This window comes from Phocoena sinus, chromosome 17 (assembly GCF_008692025.1).
Source record: "Phocoena sinus isolate mPhoSin1 chromosome 17, mPhoSin1.pri, whole genome shotgun sequence".
Taxonomy (NCBI): domain Eukaryota; kingdom Metazoa; phylum Chordata; class Mammalia; order Artiodactyla; family Phocoenidae; genus Phocoena; species Phocoena sinus.
Genome location: NC_045779.1, coordinates 68,733,641 through 68,753,046, shown reverse-complemented (window position 1 = coordinate 68,753,046; position 19,406 = coordinate 68,733,641). Strand labels below are relative to the sequence as shown.

At 42.9% G+C, this 19,406-nt stretch overlaps 1 protein-coding gene across 8 annotated transcripts in view; it reads left to right on the top strand.

Annotated features, from left to right (window-relative positions):
- Positions 1 to 19,406, top strand: part of CYRIB (CYFIP related Rac1 interactor B) — a 156,128-nt gene that overhangs the window by 63,640 nt on the left and 73,082 nt on the right. The window contains exon 1 of one of the 8 annotated variants that reach the window (XM_032609976.1): positions 2,820 to 3,065. The exons of 5 other annotated variants lie outside the window; for them this stretch is intronic. The gene's annotated coding sequence lies outside the window, so the exon portion shown is untranslated. Of the gene's footprint in view, positions 1 to 2,819; positions 3,066 to 19,406 lie in introns of those variants that run through there. 2 more of the 8 variants (XM_032609974.1, XM_032609980.1) reach the window with 2 other exon arrangements.

The window sequence follows — 19,406 nt, the reverse complement described above, 5'->3', positions numbered from 1 at the left end:
TCTCACTGCTGTGGCCTCTCCCGTTGCGGAGCACAGGCTCCGGACGCGCAGGCTCAGCGGCCATGGCTCACAGGCCCAGCCGCTCCACGGCATGTGGGATCTTCCTGGGCCAGGGCACGAACCCGTGTCCCCTGCATTGGGAGGCGGAGTCTCAACCACTGCACCACCAGGGAAGCCCCAAGCTCATCTTCTCTGAAGCCTTCACAGCCGTGCCAGGGAGGGTTAGTTCCTCCACCCTCCTAAATTACAACGAATCATGCCATGTCGTAATTGTGAGCTTATAGCCCTTCCTTTTACGAAAGTTTGAGCCCCTCCAGGGCAGGGACCACATGGCTTACTGTCCTCCACCCTAAACTCTCAGCATGGTGCCTGGGACATAGTAGAGGGGCAAAAACATGTGTTGACTGAATGACTCAATGACTGATTTTGTAAAGTAAAAGAGGAAATGCGAGTCGAGGGCTGATAGCATAGTGCTTGACACATACTAAGGACTCAAAAAAATGCTAGCAAGCCACCATGATTAAATTATCATTGGAGCTTAGTGCTTTTATGTAAACATCTTTTTTTTGCATCCTTCCGCTTGTTTTTTCAACCTAAAACTTTGACCTCAGCTGAAATGTGATTCCATTCATGCAGAATGATGAGGAGAGGATCGTGGAAGAATAAATTCAGCACTTAGGGTCTTGTTTTCTGTTCCTTCTTTCAGGACATCCCCCATGGGGTAGTGCTAGAGCTTCCTCATGAGTTCTTACACAGATCAGGAACAGGTCTAAGGCTGATAAGGACAAAGGCGCCTCTGAAAGGGGCACTGCATCTTCCTCACGGGACTCATTCTATTTTATGGTTATCACTCGTCAAATGGACTGTTTTCTTTGCTGGACGGTAAGCTCCCCCAGGCCAGCATCATGTCTATGTTGCTTTCCAGAAATAAAATTAGAACCAATGGATGACAGTTGTTGGGCATCAGATTTCTGATCAGTGTAAAAGAAGAGGCTCCTCACAATTAGAGGAGGCTGACCATTGTGATAATGAGCTCCCCATAAATGGAGATACCCCCCCAAAATGGAGATACCCGAGCTAAACTGGATGTTCAGGTGTTGAGGATATTACAGAAGAGATTTCTGCTCTCAGTGGGAGATTGGGTTACAGGTGTGTGATTACTCAGAGCTCATATCTAAGGGACTGAGCAGGTGTAAGAACTAGATAGAGTTCAAATAGAGGATGGTGGGTTGATATGGACCAGGGTTATTTAAGAGTGGGTGTCGGTGTGTCAAACAAATGGACCAGAGTTCTTGGATTGTGAAGACTGTTCTCTCAGCATTAGTGTTTGCAAAACCTCAGCTCCCTGTGTTTAATTGAAATTGATGAAGATTATAATGGATAAGTGTAGGACCCCTAAATCATCCATAAGTATGATAATTAGGGTAAAAGTATGAGGCCTTGGACTCTTGCCCTTAGAGTGTGCCTTGAAAAAGTCACCTACTCTCTCCATGACTCTCTTAACACATTTCTTTGTAATATGGCCAATATCACTTGGTCTCCGTGTAACTCAAGAGGGGGAGGAAGACAGAAGGCTAAATAAGGTTAAGGGCTGCCCTTCTATACTTGGGGCAAGGAGTGATTTCTTGGCTACATGTGCTGAGGCCCAGATAGTTACTGGGATCTTACCCATTTGACTAGAACAAGGGTTCATAATCAGGGTTTCACAGATAGGCTTCCTGGATCCAAAAATCTCCTGAAATTGTGTGCAAATTTGTGTGCATATATGCATTTTCCAGGAGAGAAAAGCGCATACTTTTATGGGGTTTTCAGTAGGGCTCTTGACCCCAAAATGTTTAGAACCATTTACCTCCATAGTAACGACCTGCCCCGCAGTCACATTGAAAATATCCCTGGGAGAGGTAACGTTGTGATCGTTTACACGTTAGTGTTAATGAAAAAATCTGAGAGTTTCATAACAGGATTAGGATGAGCTAGCTAGATGGGATGTTCTGGTTTTGTAGGTAAAGAGGGAGCATTTATGCTCAGAGTGAAAAGGGAATTAGGGAAAAATGAAGAAGCTGCGCCCTCTGTCACATTCAACTTCTCTGTCCATCAGATATCTTTGCCCAGAACAGACCCCAGAACAAAGTCTCGTTTGTCTGAAAGTGCTATGAGTAGCACCGTACAAGTCTCACGTGGCGCCTGATTTCTGTTCTCAGACTGATTACTTAACACCTCCCAAGGGCGTCTCCAGGATACCTTTGCAGGCGATACCTTCGCACTCTCAGTACCTCTCGGCTCTGGGGAGCCTGCCAAGCGCATCTGCCGCGTCTGGGAGTGTGAGGCTCAGTACCTGGCAGAGAGGGAAAGGCGTGCCCACCAGCCCAGCCATTCCACGCATGGGGGGGATGATGGTATGTGACGACTTTGATGGGTTGAGCACAGAGCCCCGACCCGCGAGTCTCGAGTTCCAGTTTCTGCCATTTCTGAGTTCGCTGACCTGAGGCAGGTCGCCGTCACCTCTGAACCTCAGTTTTCCATCTGTAAAACGAGACGTCTGCAAAACCCCGACCCATCCAGATGCCATCTCCGCGCGAAAGTGCTGCCCCTTTAAGGAGGGCGGGGGGAGCGGAGAAGGTGGCCGCGCCCCCTTCGTCTCCTAGCTGAGCCCTCCAGACCACCTGTCTTCGGCCTCGCCCCGCCCCCTTGGGGAGGGGCGGGGAAGGAAGGCTGAGGATTTACCTTACGGGGCGGGCGCGCGGCGCATGCGCACGGCCGGACAGGTCCGCGGCGCACTCACTTCCTGGCATTCCCCCCTCCCCCTCCTCGCCGTTACCCTGTACATCCGGGTCACTTGCCCTCCCAGCTCCGAACCGCCGCTGCCGCTGCCGCTGCCGCTGCCGCCGCCGCCTGGCTCGTCGCGGCTCCGCCACAGGGGCAGGTGCGGAGGGGCTCCCGGTCCGGCTGCCGCCGCTGCCCCGCTCCGGGCCCGGGGCTCCCCCTAGCGCCGCTGAGGAGCCGCCGTCGGGGCTCGAGGAGGGCGGAGGAGCGGGGCTGAGAGAGCCTGGAGGTTCGCGCGTAGGGTGAGTGATTTATTTTTACCATTTCCCCCTCTTCCCTCACAGTTCTCTCTTTTCCTGCTCCGCGCGCGACCCCATTTTGGCGGAGAGGCGGGTGCGGTGGGACCGGCGCCGGTGCGGGGCTTTCTCATCCCCTGGCGCGGGGGCCCGCCCCGGCGCTGCGGCTGCCATCTCCGCGGGCGCCCCCGGCCCCTTCCTCCGAGACCCGGGCCTCCGCGGCACTCATTCATTCGGATCTTCCTTTCTTCCGCCGCTTCCTTCCACTCGCACCTCCGCGCGCGTGCTCGCCGTCCCCTCCCGCCCCCGAACCCTGCCGCCGCCCGTGACCTTTGGCTCCCCGGGTTCTTCTCACCACCACCACCCCCCGCCCCGCGTCGAGTTCGCCCCCTACCCGCAGCTCCCACCGCCCTTTACTCCTAGCGGCCGCCTTCTCTTCTTCGCTCTCTCCCGGTGCTGGTCCCTAGTCCACACCCCCTTGTCCCTCGGACTCCGCCATGCCTCGCCCGGACACCCGGCCCTCCCGGTCACCCGCCTGGAAGTTGGTGCCCCCATCCCTTCCACCTGTGCGGCCAGACCGTCCACCTTAGGTGCTGCGTTGACCTCTCACTTCGCAGCATTTAAAGTCCAGATTCTCAGCCCTAGGGTGTGGTCTTAGTGTGTTTCCAGAACACACATTTCTACTCTAATTACCCAAATCCATGACTGTCAAACTGTAGTGGAAGTGGCAGTTGGTGTGTGTGTGTGTGTGTGTGTGTGTTCCGCATGGCTATCCTGGGTCGTACCAAATATCTCCTTTCGCTCTCCCCCCCACCCTCCACCCCCGGAGGACTATGTATCTATGATGGGTTAATTTGCTCTGAATGTAAAATTTGGCGGAAGATTGTTACTTTTTCGATTCCTCCACGTTCCTTCCCGCGCAGTCCCGTGACTGATTTGCAACATTACCTGTTAATACTGTTTGTTGGTGAGACTTTTTCTCGGCTCATCTGTCAACATTAGTTACTGAGTGGCCCTCGGTGTGCCGAATGCTGATGAAATGCCTGAATTCGTGCAGTACCACAAAACGCCATTCTGCATAAGACAGATTTGGGGCATCTGTTTACACTTTTTCCCCCCCTCCTGTGAATTTATTGAGCTTGCCATTTTTTTACTCTTTAATGTAGAGAATGAATATCAATTTATCAATTGTGTGTTCTTACAGTCTTGCTATTTGGAAGACTGGCATTCCAGAGGAGTGTTTTGTATAGCTGAAGGAATTTCAGTCACTTGGGTGTTCAGGGACTTATTGCAAATCATTTTAGACTAATATATCTCAAGAAAAATACACTGATCCTTTTAATTCTTTAATTATACTTAATAGAAACAGAAGCTTTGTGTCTGAAACAGCTTGGTAATTGGGACTTATTTGATAGCCTGCTTGTAAAGTGTTGCAGTTAACTAAAACTGCCTGATTCAGCATTCACAAAATGAAATGACAGCACTTTTTTTTTTCATGTGACATTCATAGTCCATAATAATGAACTCCAAGGAAGGTACTTAGTCCTGAAGTACACTTACCTGCGTATCAGTGTGATACAATTGCTATCAACATTAATAGCATTCTCCTAACAGCCCTTTCTTCTGGGGAGCTAGGTACTAAAATGGTGGTTGGTTGGTTGTCCCCTTTTAGGTTTTGGATGACCGCTTTAAGCACTAAGATTACTTAATTCAGAGTCAAGATTGCATTTTTTCGGCAGAGCAATATTGCTAGATAATATATTTTAAAATTCCTTAAAACTTTAACAGTTATGTAGCTTTTTGAGAGGAAACTCTTGTTTTGTAAAATGTAGGATATATAGTATGAACTCTAGATTATTTGATAGTTGCATCGAGGCTAGATTTTTCTCTCCTAAGAAAATGGTTCGTCAGAGGGAGGCATGATTAGTAAACTGGTCCTAGTTGCCTCAGCAAAAATGCAATTTCAGATGCTGAGTAAAACTAAGTGAATGTAGCTTATTTCTGATAGGTTACAGGTGACATTTAACATCAAATTTAAGATTTATTTCTCTGAACTTTCCCCCCAAAATGGGTAAAAAATTATGTTAGTTAGAGGTCACTCTTGAGATTACTTGACTCATTTGAAGTGGCCATTTACCTTTACTTAGTAAGTAATTGATTGAGCAGTAGAGAGGGATGCTTATTTCATTTAATCCTAGTCTCCATGGGGAAAATATTGTACTGTCACTTATATGAGGTTACTTAACTCATTAAGTATTGATGCACTCAACCGTTAGAGCCTACAATTTGCTCTTTCACTGTTCAAGGAAAACAAAATTATAAAATTTCAAAATATTTAATAATATTGTTAGTGGCTTGCCCACTCTTACTTTTGGTCTCTCCTTTTCTGTTACTACACCAGAGTTTAGCACAATGCCTGCCTAGTGCACAGTGGATATGCAATAAATGTTTTGACTAATTGAATGAATGGCAGGGTTGCAAAGAGTTTGACTCTTAACATTGTTTTGTAATTATGTGGCAAAAGTTCTGGAGAAAGATTTTGATTCCTCTCAGCTGCAGTTTTCTCAAGTCACTTGTACATTTTGAAGATTGTTATATTTGATTATTATTATAATTATTATTATTATTATTTTGCGGTACGCGGGCCTCTTACTGCTGTGGCCTCTCCCGTTGCGGAGCACAGGCTCTGGACGCGCAGGCTCAGCGGCCATGGCTCACGGGCCCAGCCGCTCCGCGGCACGTGGGGTCTTCCCGGACTGGGGCACGAACCCGTGTCCCCTGCATTGGCAGGCGGACTCTCAACCACTGCGCCACCAGGAAAGCCCTATTTGATTATTTTAAACTGCTTTGAAATCTTTGGGGAGAAAGTACAATAGACATTGGTTTGTGTTATGCTTTAGTTCACTGAATGGATTTGTTCACTTAGAATGGGTATTTGATATGTGTATCTTGTCAGCATTCATGAGCAGTGGTCAATTCAGATAATTTCTGTGCATTTAAAGTTTCTAAAAGTCAGCGTAAAAATTCTTGAATGTGTGAGCTCATGTTATATTATGATCAGTTCACTAAATTAGGTTAATTTTTCAAGGAGCATTTTTTCATATAGTAGAAATGTAAGGAATAATCCAATGTGGCAAAGGTTACTTAACATTTCAGTGGTGGTGATGATAATGACATTATTAGTAACTAAGACTTACCTAGTGTGTGCTACTTGCCAGGCAGTGTTGTAAGACATTTAATCTTTACAGCACCCTAATGCTAATAGGTGTTAGTATTTCCATTTTACAGGCTAGGAAACTAAGGTTAAGTAACAAAAGTGACACAACTACTAAGTGGTAGATCTGGGTCTTGGCTCTTAATTGTTACGCTGTAATAGTGAACACCTCTGTGCCAAGTTCTCTGTACACATTAAGTTAGTTTTATGACAGCTGTGCAAGGTGTAGGTTAATTCCTAGTTAATTGTTAATTAACATTAGGAAAGTAAGGCGCAAACTGCTTAGGTAACTTGTCCAAGCACACGCCCAAGTAGGATGAGGAAGGCTGGCATTTAAACCCAGGCCTCTGTGACTTGTAGTCTTCCCTAAAATTCTGTTTCAAAGTATTAATTTGAGGTCCTGTATTTTATGTTATATATTTAGAAGGCATACTTAAAACAGCAAATCTCCAGACTTTTTCACCTGCCACACAGGATGGATAGTGTTCACTGTTCTTTACTCTCTGAGCATATACAGGATTATAATTTCCTGCTCACTGGCTGTAGCTTCGCCCCTTTCACACTCATGCAAGTATATTGGAATGCAAATGAGTGACATTTGTAAAACTATTTAAACAAGGAAATCATTCTAAGAATTTTGATTCTTTAACTATACGCATTTCTTGTGACATATGCCACTTCCTGATTGTGGTACCATGGGTGAAAATGGCTGTTTACAAAGACATTGGGTGATTTTGTTTAAAAAGAAGACCTAATGCAAAGATGTATTTTTGTAGCTATTTAATTTGAAAAGATGATGTTCTGTGGTATTATTCTGTGCAGCATTGTGAAGCTTTCAGTCCTGTACAGTTATTTTCTGCCATGCAAGTAATCTCTGCTTGATGTAGTCTAGTTGGTACATTATGTCTGGTCTATATTAAATTTAAACTGATACACTTTTCACTGTGTCTACATATACTGTGCCTAAAATCCTCCTCCCAGTCATAAATTGGCGTGTTCTCAGATAATCCAAATTACACTGACTACTAAGGTCAAACAATTTGAGAAAACGCGGTGAAAAAAAATTATGACGGCTTCCCTGGTGTCGCAGTGGTTGGGAGTCCACCTGCCGATGCAGGGGACGCCGGTTCGTGCCCCGGTCCGGGAAGATTGCACATGTCGCGGAGCGGCTGGGCCCGTGAGCCATGGCCGCTGAGCCTGTGCGTCCGGAGCCTGTGCTCCGCAACGGGAGAGGCCACAACAGTGAGAGGCCCGCGTACCGCAAAAAAAAAAAAAAAAAAAAAATATGACATATTCCCAGATATTATTATTTGGGGGATTATTTATGCCATTTCTCTGTTCTAAGTGAGGGTAGTGGAGAATTGAAGGCAGTAATTTAAATGAAAACGGAGATTGACTAATTCTTGAAGTGGACTTTTGTAGTTTGTTGACTTGTGCTCTTTTTGTTTTTTTTTGGCCTTGCCGCATGGCTTGCGGGATCTGAGTTGCCAACCCAGGATCGAATCTGGGCCCTTGGCAGTGAAAGCGCGGAGTCCTAACCACTGGACCACCAGGAAATTCTCAACTTGTCTTATTGATAGATTCTACTTGTAAAATTTTAGTATGTATGGACAAACACATTGCATTTAAGCCCTGATTTGCTCTTGTCTGATAGTATTGTCAGATCTATAAGATAGGAACAGTACTATCTCTGCTACGTGCCTCATAACGCTCTTGTGAAATTTTTGTATTAATTTCAGTGCAACATAATAGGGAAGGATGTGATGCATTTCTAAGTCGAATGATCATTAAAATTCTTTTTTGGTTTTGATCGTTTGTTTTCTTTGACACCTGGCACAATACCTGGTATGTGATTGCCATTAATTACCCAAATAGTTATTGAGCACATAAGCAGGGTTATATAACAGTGAATAAAATGTTAGTGGTTCCTTTTTTACAGCAGAAGAAAAGACAGAGAAAAATAGACAGTATGAATTTCGCAGGTACCTAATCTTATTTTATGAGTCAGGATAAATGCCCATGTTGTAATGCCATCTAAATTAAGATCTGAAGAGTGGACCATTAGTCAGTTGGGCAGAAGGGAGAATGCATGCGCATTGGAAGAGGGAGAGGCCAGAACCTGGAGATAAGAGAAGTCCTGTACGTCTTCGAGACGGTTATTGGTTCTGTATGGCAGTAATACAGGTTATAAAAGAAGTGTGGGAAAGAGGTAGACAGTAAGTAAGCTGTAAGACTGGCTGTCTGAGTCATGTTAACAAGTTCAAGTCAGTTTGGACTGAAGGCCGGGGGAAACCATCATAGGACTTTAAAAGGGATGAGAGTGAAATACTCATTCGTCCTTTCAGAAGATTGTTCTGACAGCTGTTAAAGAATGGATTGAAGGTAAACTAAGATTGAATACAGGCGAGCAAGTTAAAAGGCTGTTGCTAAAGTCCAGGAAATAATTGATAGTGATCAGTACTCCTATTGACAATGGAGGGATGATGTTAAGTCTACAAGATTTGATGATTTACTGGATGTGGGCTCCATTGAACCCATAACTTTGTGTCCAGTGGTAGAATAGAGGATGAATTTCCCCCAGAGGGCTCACTACCACTTTTTCATATAAAGTTGAGATGTGGGGCTAAGGCAGTCCAGCTATGTTTGCAAATATGCATTTTCAGTTGACTCTTCCATATTGTTAATCACTGAGTATGAGTTGATTCACCCCAAAGTAGGAATATCAGACTGGAACTTATGAGGCCTCCATGAGTTAGGCATTCAGTTTCCACGAGAGCCCAGTAGCAAGCTAATAGCTGCTTAACAAAAGGAGCGTGCCTGATAGCTGTGTCAGGGTGGCAAAAGAGTCCAAACCCCAGGGGCACCTACAGGTGGCACCTTTGTCAGAGGCTCCAATCAGTAAAATCGTGAGTCACAGAGACTTGTGACTAAAAATGGTTATGAGGGTTGTGGAGCCCCAAAGGTACTAGTATACTAGCACTTTTCTACATGCAGCCCTTCCTGATTGGGAGAATCCCCTCTGGGACATACAGGAAGGGGAAGTACAACCGTCTACCACATAAGTTCCTACTATACATGAGGATGGATGTAGAAGCAACAACAAGAGGACATTGAATTGGCCCAAAGAGCCCCAGCAGTAAGTCAGTTCATTTCCCTTCCCTACTGTAAATCCTGCCCAAACCGTATTAGCTGAATCTGATGTCCCTTCCTCTGTGGGACCAGATAGGAGGGTGTCTGTATCCAGGAGAGCCATAAAACTTTGAGTCCCTCTCTGAAGTTTTCTGGACAGCTTCTCAGGGATATGTATGGCCTTCAGTCCTTCTTGGGGGTCAGGGAGACCTCAGCCCTATCCCTTATTATTTTTCTCTGTAAAGCAGAAGAGTTTGGGGATAGTAGTAGAGAGCGATAGAGAAGAGGGCACGAGGGAGAGAGCAACTCTGTACCAGGAATCAAGGCTTTGTATTCACTTTTGGTCATTCCCTTGTAATTCAGCCAAAAGAACTTCTAATACTTTTGGACCATCTAAAGCTCTATATTATCAGCAAGGTCATCATTACTTACATAATCTATTTTAGCTCTAGGGACTCTCTGGCTCAGCAGTCACAGCCTTTCGCCTGGAGACACAATGCATGTTGCCCATCATCATGACACATCCCTTCCTCTGCCAGCCCAGGGGAGAATGAGTAACAGCCAAGTCACCATTTCAATGCCTGATTTTGATCCCACTTCTCACTGCTCAGTTTCCAAACATGAATTCAACTCCTTTCATTAACCGGACAGTGGGGATCCTTATTCCCACCTTCTGTCCACCCACCACCAGGATCACTCTGATTCCAGTGTGTCTTCTCATTTCCCAGAACTCTGACCTCAGGGGGCCTTTATTCTCTCTCTCCTAGGAAGTCATGGCTATGTCAGTATCCCATTCTTGTTGCCAAAACTGTCCAGAATCATGACGATCTGAGATCTTATCCTACTTTGAAGTGAATAAGTTTCCCTGCCACGTTTTCATGGATGCTGGTAGAAGACATGAGACTCCTGTGTAAGAGATGAAGGACAGTTTATTCCTCTCAGTAATAACAGTAGCGAGAGTATCAGCATTTGTAATGGTTTCCTGATCCTCAGGCACCCATAGTGGGTCCATGTTAGTGGAGAGAAGCCCTGCGTTTAGGGAACCCAGATCTTTTGTAATGAGCAGTAAGCATGCCCGTCCTTTGCTCTAGAGGGAGCCACTGTCTTTATCTTTCAAGGCTGTTTGCTGCACGGATGTCCTTGAAAATATAGTTCGAAGGAAAAGGCAGTTGGTACCTCTGCTTGCAACATATTAAAAAGACAGACCTATAGAGAATTGTTTCCCAACATACGTAAATTATACTTCAATAAATCTGACTTTAAAAAGAAGCTGGCATGTACTAGGAACACAATACGTATTATTATTGGTGTTCATGTCCTTGATTTGTTTTTGAGGGCAAACCTCTATGCAATGACTTTCGTGGAATTTTGGGGTTAATTTTCTCCAAGGTAAGTTGCTAACTAATAACATTTACTCAAAAGTAATGTCTAACATGTTCAGATGCCTTTTGATTTGAAAAAAAGAAGTCACGTGGAATTTCAGGAACATTAAAGTGAAATATGAGAAAACCACCTTGGGTTGCAAGGAATGGGACTACTTTGCTTTTCTTTATGTCAAACTACATTGCTCTACTTAAAATTCTGGCAAATTTTAAGAAACAAAACCATGGTAATTAAGTACAGTGTTTTTTTAAGTGAGGCTTCTTTTTCTCTAGATCTTGAGACAGTATAGATTTAGGGGAGAGGCTAGCATAGTTAGTTGGAGGGAGGTTTAAACTTGCAGTTTTTCATGTTTTTAAGGGGGTAGGGCTCCATTTTATCAACCTGCATTTTCTAAATCCTTTCCAGTTATTTTCTGTAAACAAGCATTATAGAAGTATTATTTTGAAAGCTGACTTTACTTGCTGAAGATTATGTTTGAACTTCTTTTGACTTAAACATTTAATGTGTTCTGATATTAAGTAAATATATTTATCCAAGTTGTTTTTAAAGGTACAGAGAAGTCAGCTTCATTTATTCCATTCATTTGGCTTAAAGTATACATGAATTTAGACTTGGAAATGTAAAATAATCTTCTGGTTATGGTGGCACTAGTGCTAAGTTGCTAGTGGGTAAAAGTAGGTTGATGCCTAAAAATGAAAGGCTGAAGCATTTTGGAAATAGTCTTTGATAAGTGGGACTTCCTATATTAAAATGTGAATATAATTAAACTAAAGCTTTTCTTTTTATTTATAGAACAGTATGTTGAAGCAATAGTCAAAATATGTAGCCTGGAGTTGGCAACCCTCTGAAATGGGTGTGCCTAAGTTCCATTATAGTATGTGTCATGGTGACAACTGGCCAGTGTTCTGTCTTTGGTATGTGTCACTGACCCCTTTTTAGTAGTCTATTAGCATATTTAATGTGTGCCTTTTAAGAACTTCATTTTAGTTGATTTTCAGTGTTTTCTTTATAAGCAACTTAAAAATGGTGTTATCTTGTTTTATTAAAATCAAATTTAACTTTTTAAACCATTCTCAATTTGTCTAGTTTGGATAGGTAGATAGCTTATGCATTTAAATAATTTTTAAAAATGTTTAAGCACTTTGAAATTCTTCCTAGTTGAGGTATACAAGCAGAAGTTTTTGTGAAGTCCTTTTACTGCCTCTGGTCTCTCAGGCCCCTTCTAGGATTTTATTTGGGCCTCACAAGTGAAAGATGAAAGAACAGTTTTTAAAAAAGTATAACTAGTTTATGGTGTTACAGGAAACTGCCCTCAAGTCATAAAGTAGGGTTAAACAGGTGCTCTAAAACAGTTTATCCCAGGCACTTTTTTCCCCTTGTAGCAAGGTCACATTGCACATCAGGGCTTCTTAACTAATTCATTGTGCCTAAAATCTTTATATACACTCTCTTCCATCGTCTTCTGTAAAATGGGAACTGTAAGTTACCTTTTCATGAGTTAGTTGAGGTTTCTGGAAAAGACTGCTAGGAACTATTCATTACTTGAATAATAGTGAATAGATTTAAATATTTAATATGTTCTGGTATTTCATAAATATACTTACCAAGTTATTTTCAAAAGTACCGAGAAGTCAGCTTCATTCATTACATTCATTTGGGTTAAAGCATACGTTGAATTTACCTTCAATCCCCTTCTCTTGAGGTATAACCTTGCTGGATTCCTATCCAGAGAGTTCTGGAGCAGACTTTGGATAATTCTGCTTTCTTTTTTAGTCTCTGGTATAGGAATATACAAATATGTAATATCCATGTGTGTGTGTTTGTCTTTATATAGCTTTATTCCTGTTATGATCCTGTATAGCCAGATTATATAATTAATATGGAAGAAGCAGGTGACTTCTTTATTTAATCTTAGTAAAGATGCGGGGCTGTTAGCTAATTTGGTCAAACAGATGTACTCCCATGACTCTGAAGTACTGTACAAAAGAGTAGAAAGTAAAAAGCACCTACAGTCCTGATAATGGAGATAAGTGTTACGTGTGCTGTTATGATATGCTATTTTAATGTATATTTTCTTTTAACACAGCTTTATTGTATCACTGGTTTTTAACTTTGGCATCTAGAAGAAACCAATAATTCTGTCAATAAACATAACCATGTGTTAACTATTTTCCTTCTATTGTTTAAAAAAATCTTTACTGAAGTATACCTATCATAAAATTCACCCATTTTGTACAATTCCATGATTCTTAGGAAATTTACTGAATTTACTGAATCATAATCCAGTTTTGAAACATTACCATCAACCCGATAAGTTCCCTGTTCCCTGTTATACTTCATTTTCGTCCCTACCCCCAGCCCCAGGTAACCGCTTACAGCAGTTCCCCCTTATCTGTGGTTTCAGCCTGGTCAACCTGGGTCTGAAAATATTCTATCAAAAATTCCAGAAATAAACAATTCATAAGTTTTAAATTGTGTGCTGTTCTGAGTAGCATGATCAAATCTTGCGCCTGTTCCATTCCATCCTGCCTAGGATGTCAGTCATCCCTTTGTCCAGTATATCCTGCTCCTTAGTCACTGAGTAGCCATCTGGGTAATCAGATCGACTGTCATGGTTTCGCAGTGCTTCTGTTCAAGTAACCCTTCTTTAACTTAAAAATGGCCCCAACTGCAAGAGTGGTGATGCTAGCAATTTGTATATGCCAGAGGGAAGCTGTTAAGTGCTTCCTTTAAGTGAAAAGGTGAAAGTTCTTGACTTAATAAGGAAAGAAAAAAAGTCGTATTCTGAGGTTGCTAAGATCTAAGGTAAGAGCAAATCTGTTTGTGAAATTGTGAAGAAGGAAAAATAAACTTGTGCTTGTTTTGCTGTCACACCTCAAACTGCAGAAGTTATGGCCACAGTGTATAAGTGCTTAGTTAAGATGGAAAAAGTGTTAAATTTGTACAGTAAGATATTGTGAGACCACATTCACGTAACTTTTAAGTATGTTGTTATGATTGTTTTATTTTATTATTAATTGTTGTTAATCTCTTACTGTGCCTAACTTATAAATTAAACTTTATCATGAGTATGTATGTTTAGGGAAAAACATTATATATAGACAATTGAAAATCTGTGTATAACTTTACAGTCTGCCCTCTGTATCTGCAGTTCTGCATTCTCAGGTTCAGCCAACCTCGTCATGTAGTACTTACTCTATTGCATATTTATTGAAAACAAGTCCACGTGTAAGTGGACCTGTGCAGTTCAAACCCATATTATTCAAGGGTCAAGTGTACACCAATAATTCGTTCCTTTTTATTGCTGAGTAGTATTCCATTATATGGATATACTACATTTTGTTTATCCATTTACCAGTTGATGGACATTTGGATTGTCTCTTTTTTTTTTTTTTTTTTTTTTTTTTTTTTGCGGTACACGGGCCTCTCACTGTTGTGGCCTCTCCCGTTGCGGAGCACAGGCTCCGGACGCGCAGGCTCAGTGGCCATGGCTCACGAGCCCAGCCGCTCCGCGGCATGTGGGATCTTCCCGGATCGGGGCACGAACCCGTGTCCCCTGCATCGGCAGGCGGACTCTCAACCACTGCGACACCAGGGAAGCCCTGGATTGTCTCTTTTAAAAAAAATATTTATTTATTTATTTGGCTGTGTCGGGTCTTAGTTGTGGTGCGCGGGCTGTTCGTTGTGCCGCGCGGGCTTCCTTCTAGTTGTGGCACTCAGGCTTAGTAGTTGCAGCACTCGGGCTCTCTAGTTGTGGCACCCGGGCTCAGTAGTTGCAGCGTGCAGGCTTAGTTGCTGCGTTGCATATGGGATCTTAGTTCCCTGACCAGGGATCAGACCCGTGTCCCCTGAATTGGAAGGCGGATTCTTAACCACTGCACCACCAGGAAAGTCCTTGTTTCTACTTTTTGGCTATTGAGAATTATGCTGCTTTGAACATTTGTGCAGCCATATGTTTTCATGTCTTTTGGGTAGATGCCTAGGAATGGAATTGCTGGGTCATGGTAAATTTATGTTTAATTTTTTAAAAACCTGCTGTTGTCCAGACTACCATATGAGGATTTCAGTTTCTCCAAATCCTCCCAACACTTGTCATTGTCTTTTTGGATTATAACAATTTTATTTATTTAGTTAGTTATTTTTATAAATTTATTTATTTTATCTTTGGCTGCGTTGGGTCTTCATTGCTGCGCGTGGGCTTTCTCTAGTTGCGGTGAGCGGGGGCTACTCTTCGTTGTGGTGCGCGGGCTTCTCATTGCGGTGGCTTCTCTTGTTGTGGAGCACGGGCTCTAGGCGCGTAGTCTTCAGTAGTGTGGCACGCAGGCTCAGTAGTTGTGGCTCGCGGGCTCTAGAGTGTAGGCTCAGTAGCTGTGGTGAATGGGCTTAGTTGCTCCACAGCATGTGGGATCTTCCCGGACCAGGGCTTGAACCCGTGTCCCCTGCATTGGCAGGCAGATTCTTAACCGTTGCGCCACCAGGGAAGTCCCTGGATTATAACAATTTTAGTTGGTGTGAAGTGATATATTACTGTGGTTTGAATTTATATTTCCTTAATGACTGATGACTAATGATGCTGAATATCTTTTAAAGTCATTTTTATATCTTTTTTGGTGAGATGTTTTTCAGATCTTTTGCCCATTTTTTATTGGGTTGTCTATTACTGAGTCATGAGAGTTCTTTTATATAGTCTGGATCCAAGTTCCTTATTAGATACATGATTTGCAAATATTTTCCCCCAGTCAATGGCTTGTCTTTTTATTTTCTTAATGGTCTCTTTTGAGTTGCAAGGTTTTTGAATTCTGATGGAGTCCAGTTTATCTTTTTTTCTTTTGTGTTTAGGATCGTGTTTTTGGTGCTGTGTCCAAGAAATCTTTGCCCAACTCAGGGTCCTGAGATTTACTCCTATGTTTCCTTCTAAAAGATTTACAGTTTTAGCTCTTACGTTTAGGTCTTTGAACCATTTTTAATTAACTTTTGTATGTAGTGTGAGGTAAAATCTAAGTTCATCTTTTTGTATATCAATATCCAGGTGTCTCAGCACCATTTGTTGAAAGAGACTGTCCTTTCCCCTATTGAATTGCCTTGGTTTTTTTTTTTTTTTTTGCGGTACGTGGGCCTCTCACTGTTGTGGCCTCTCCCGTTGCGGAGCACAGGCTCTGGACGCGCAGGCTCAGCGGCCTTGGCTCACGGGCCCAGCCGCTCCGTGGCATGTGGGATCTCCCCCGACCGGGGCACCAACCCGTGTCCCCTGCGTCGGCAGGCGGACTCTCAACCACTGCGCCACCAGGGAAGCCCGCCTTGGTATTTTTGATTGATATTGATTGTTGATAATCAGTTGACCATAGATACATGGGTTTATTTTTGGACTCTCATTTCTGTTTCATTGGTCTACATGTCTGTCGTTCTGCCAGTACCAAGTACTTTGATTACTGTTGCTTTTCATACCATATTGTTTTTTTTGTTTTTTTTTTTTTTTTTTTGCGGTACGCGGGCCTCTCACCGTTGTGGCCTCTCCCACTGCGGAGCACAGGCTCCAGACGCGCAGGCTCAGCGGCCATGGCTCACGGGCCCAGCCGCTCCACGGCATGTGGGATCTTCCCGGACCGGGGCACGAACCTGTATCCCCTGCATCGGCAGGCGGACTCTCAACCACTGCGCCACCAGGGAAGCCCACCATATTGTAATAAAGCAAATAGCATTTTTGTTTTCTTGTAAAAATATGTACTCATATTCATAAAAATTGAAACAATATAGAAAAGTAAAAGAAGCAAAAATCACCATCTAAGTAGTCACTGTTTTGGTGAACATGTTTCCAGATGTCTCTGCACATATATGCATGTTGTATGAGCGCACACACACCCTCCACAGTTATACATAAAGACACGTCAGTATTTGCCCACGCTCCTTGTTCTTGTGTACTTTTTGAGTGAATGCATCTGTTGTCAGCTTTAAGAGAGAACTGATTGTTTTTCTTTCTTCGGGCGCTTTTGTAATTCTGTGAGTTTTTACTGACACAGACTTGTGAGAAGAGTGAAGATTCTTTGGACTGAGAACTATGAGTGCTGTTTTCTTGGTAGCATGTTAAATGGAATTTATTTTTCACTTCATCTGCTGAAACATGGCTTTAAAACAAAATTTTAAATGTGTGCTCCGTGAATGGATGGCAGATTATATGTGAAACTTTAACAAAACTAATCCCCAAATCCAGTTTTAAACATTTAAAGTTTTGGGACTTCCTTGGTAGTGCAGTGGTTAAGAATCCGCCTGCCAGTGCAGGGGACACGGGTTTGAGCCTGGTCCGGAAAGATCCCACATGCCACAGAGCAACTAAGCCCGTGCGCCACAGCTACTGAGCCTGTGCTCTAGAGCCCGAGAGCCACAACTACGGAGCCCGCGTGCCACAACTAATGAAGCCCGCGCTCCTAGAGCCCGTGCTCCGCAACAAGAGAAGCCACTGCAATGAGAAGCCCGAGCACCACAACGAAGAGTAGCCCCCGCTCGCCGCAACTAGAGAAAGCCTGCACACAGCAACAAAGGCCCAACGTAGCCAAAAATAAGTGAAATTTTATGAATAATTAAATGAATAATTCATCCATTTAATTATTCATAATTATTATAAATGAACAATTTTTTAAAACCCAAACGTTTAAAGTTCCCATAAATCTCCTCTTGAGTATTAGATAAACTTTTTGGCAGTTGTGACAATGAGTGTGGAGCCAATAAATATATATGTATGGGTAGTAATAGTTTTATTTGCAGTCAGATGGGGACTGATCCCTGCTGCAAGCTTGGTTTTTACCATGTTATGAAGGAATAGCATATTTGCTCTTTTGTACTTTGTGAATTCAACCTCCTTGCCTTGATGAAGCTGGATCCTGAGATACTTTGAGTAGCCATTGTGGAGCTGTGACCAGACTCATGTGAGTGTAGGTCAAATTACATGATCAGAAACTTCTCTGACATTCACATTTTTCTTGCAGTATGATTTTATATGATGAATACATGGTTTAAAACCACATTTAGAGGTGTAGCAGGTATAGGAGACCATACAGATTATGCTTAATTTAAAAAGATTGAAGTTTAATTTCTGGCAGTGGGGATTTTGACTTTGGGGAGTGACAGAGAGAGACAAGTTTCAGAAAGCCACCTGCACATTGGTTCAGTGGAAATTTGGTGTTTGAAAATGGCATGCTTAGATTGTGTGGAAAAATGGATTGCTCAATGAAATTATATAAATGAGGTGTTTTCGTTCACGATTTTAAAAGTTAAAACTTGAAATAGGAAATTTTCAGATGACAAATGGGCTCTACAGAATGGAAAGCAGTTAGCAGTGGCTAACTCTGGTGGGATTATGGATTTTTCTTTCCACTTTTGGTGGAAGTTTTAGAAAAAGTGTTAAGTATATTATGTAATAAGATGTTAAAATGGAGCTCTTATTCTGAGTTTAGCCCTCAGTCAGTAGATGCACAATTCTGAGATGAGTTGTAAGAAAGCCATTCAGGTCTTGCAAAAGAAAGAGCCAGAAAATGGATCTTGTGACTTCTAACACCTACCCCATCTGTTGGTATAAAAAGATTCAGAAGTTGGAAATAAGAAGAGTTTTTGAACTGAGTTGTTGGTATGCTAGGAGTTTCTTCTAATATCCCTCCTAGTCTGGTGCCCCGCCCCCAAGCACAGGCAGTGACTTGGACAGCTTACTCTGAGATTGGTTCAGTTTTGGGGGACACAGTGGGTTGATGTCTGTCTCACCCATGCCTGGGCGAAGGAGACGTTGTCTGCTCTGCAGCTCAGGAAAATGAAGACCCTTTGTGGGTTAGTGTTCTTTGGGGCAAGGGGTACGTGTTTTCTGTGGACCTTATGAGGGCCACTAGTGAGAGGAAGCCCATAGGAGCAGGGTGGTATGGGGCGGAGTGGGGAGGAATAAACAGCTGGATTCCCAGAGGAGATGCATTGTTCTCCATCAAGGGAATTTCAATGAGAGATCTCAAAGGGCTGGGGTGGGTGAGAGCTTCCCAGAACCCTGAAAGCAGTTCCTGACAGATCGGCTTTATGCGTTTTTGAGCTAAGAGGGTGCCCATGTCCTGCAGTGACGCTTAATTGCCCACCCTGGGTTACTAAGGTGGAACGGAGAGGGGTAAAGCACAGTCCTCTAATAATGCCTAAGCTGCTAGCCTGCCTTAGGCAGAGCTGGCATAGGGGAGAAGCTGTAACCTTGAATGAAAAATTTTGACAGTTGTACTAAACTGGATCTATCAATTTGTAAACTCAGATAGTTTTTATAATTTGAAAATGACCAAAGTCAGGCTTGCCGAAATAAAAGTTCAGGGACATTAACTGTCACCAAAGAATAACTTTAAAGGACAGCAGTGAACAAAAAGTTGCTTCATGGTTACATCCCACAGGTTCTGCTTGTTCAGGGTAATGGTTACTATTGTTTTTCTAATAAGAAAAATATCAATGAAAACAAGTTTTTACGAGAGGAATGTGCCCATTGAGGCATTTTGTTCTGGATAAAATGACATCAGCTTCGGGACCAGGCAGATCTGTGCTTGAGTCACCCCTTGTTAGCACTGACATGAGGTAAGTAAACCAATTTTTGAGGTTAATTTTCCTCATTTTCT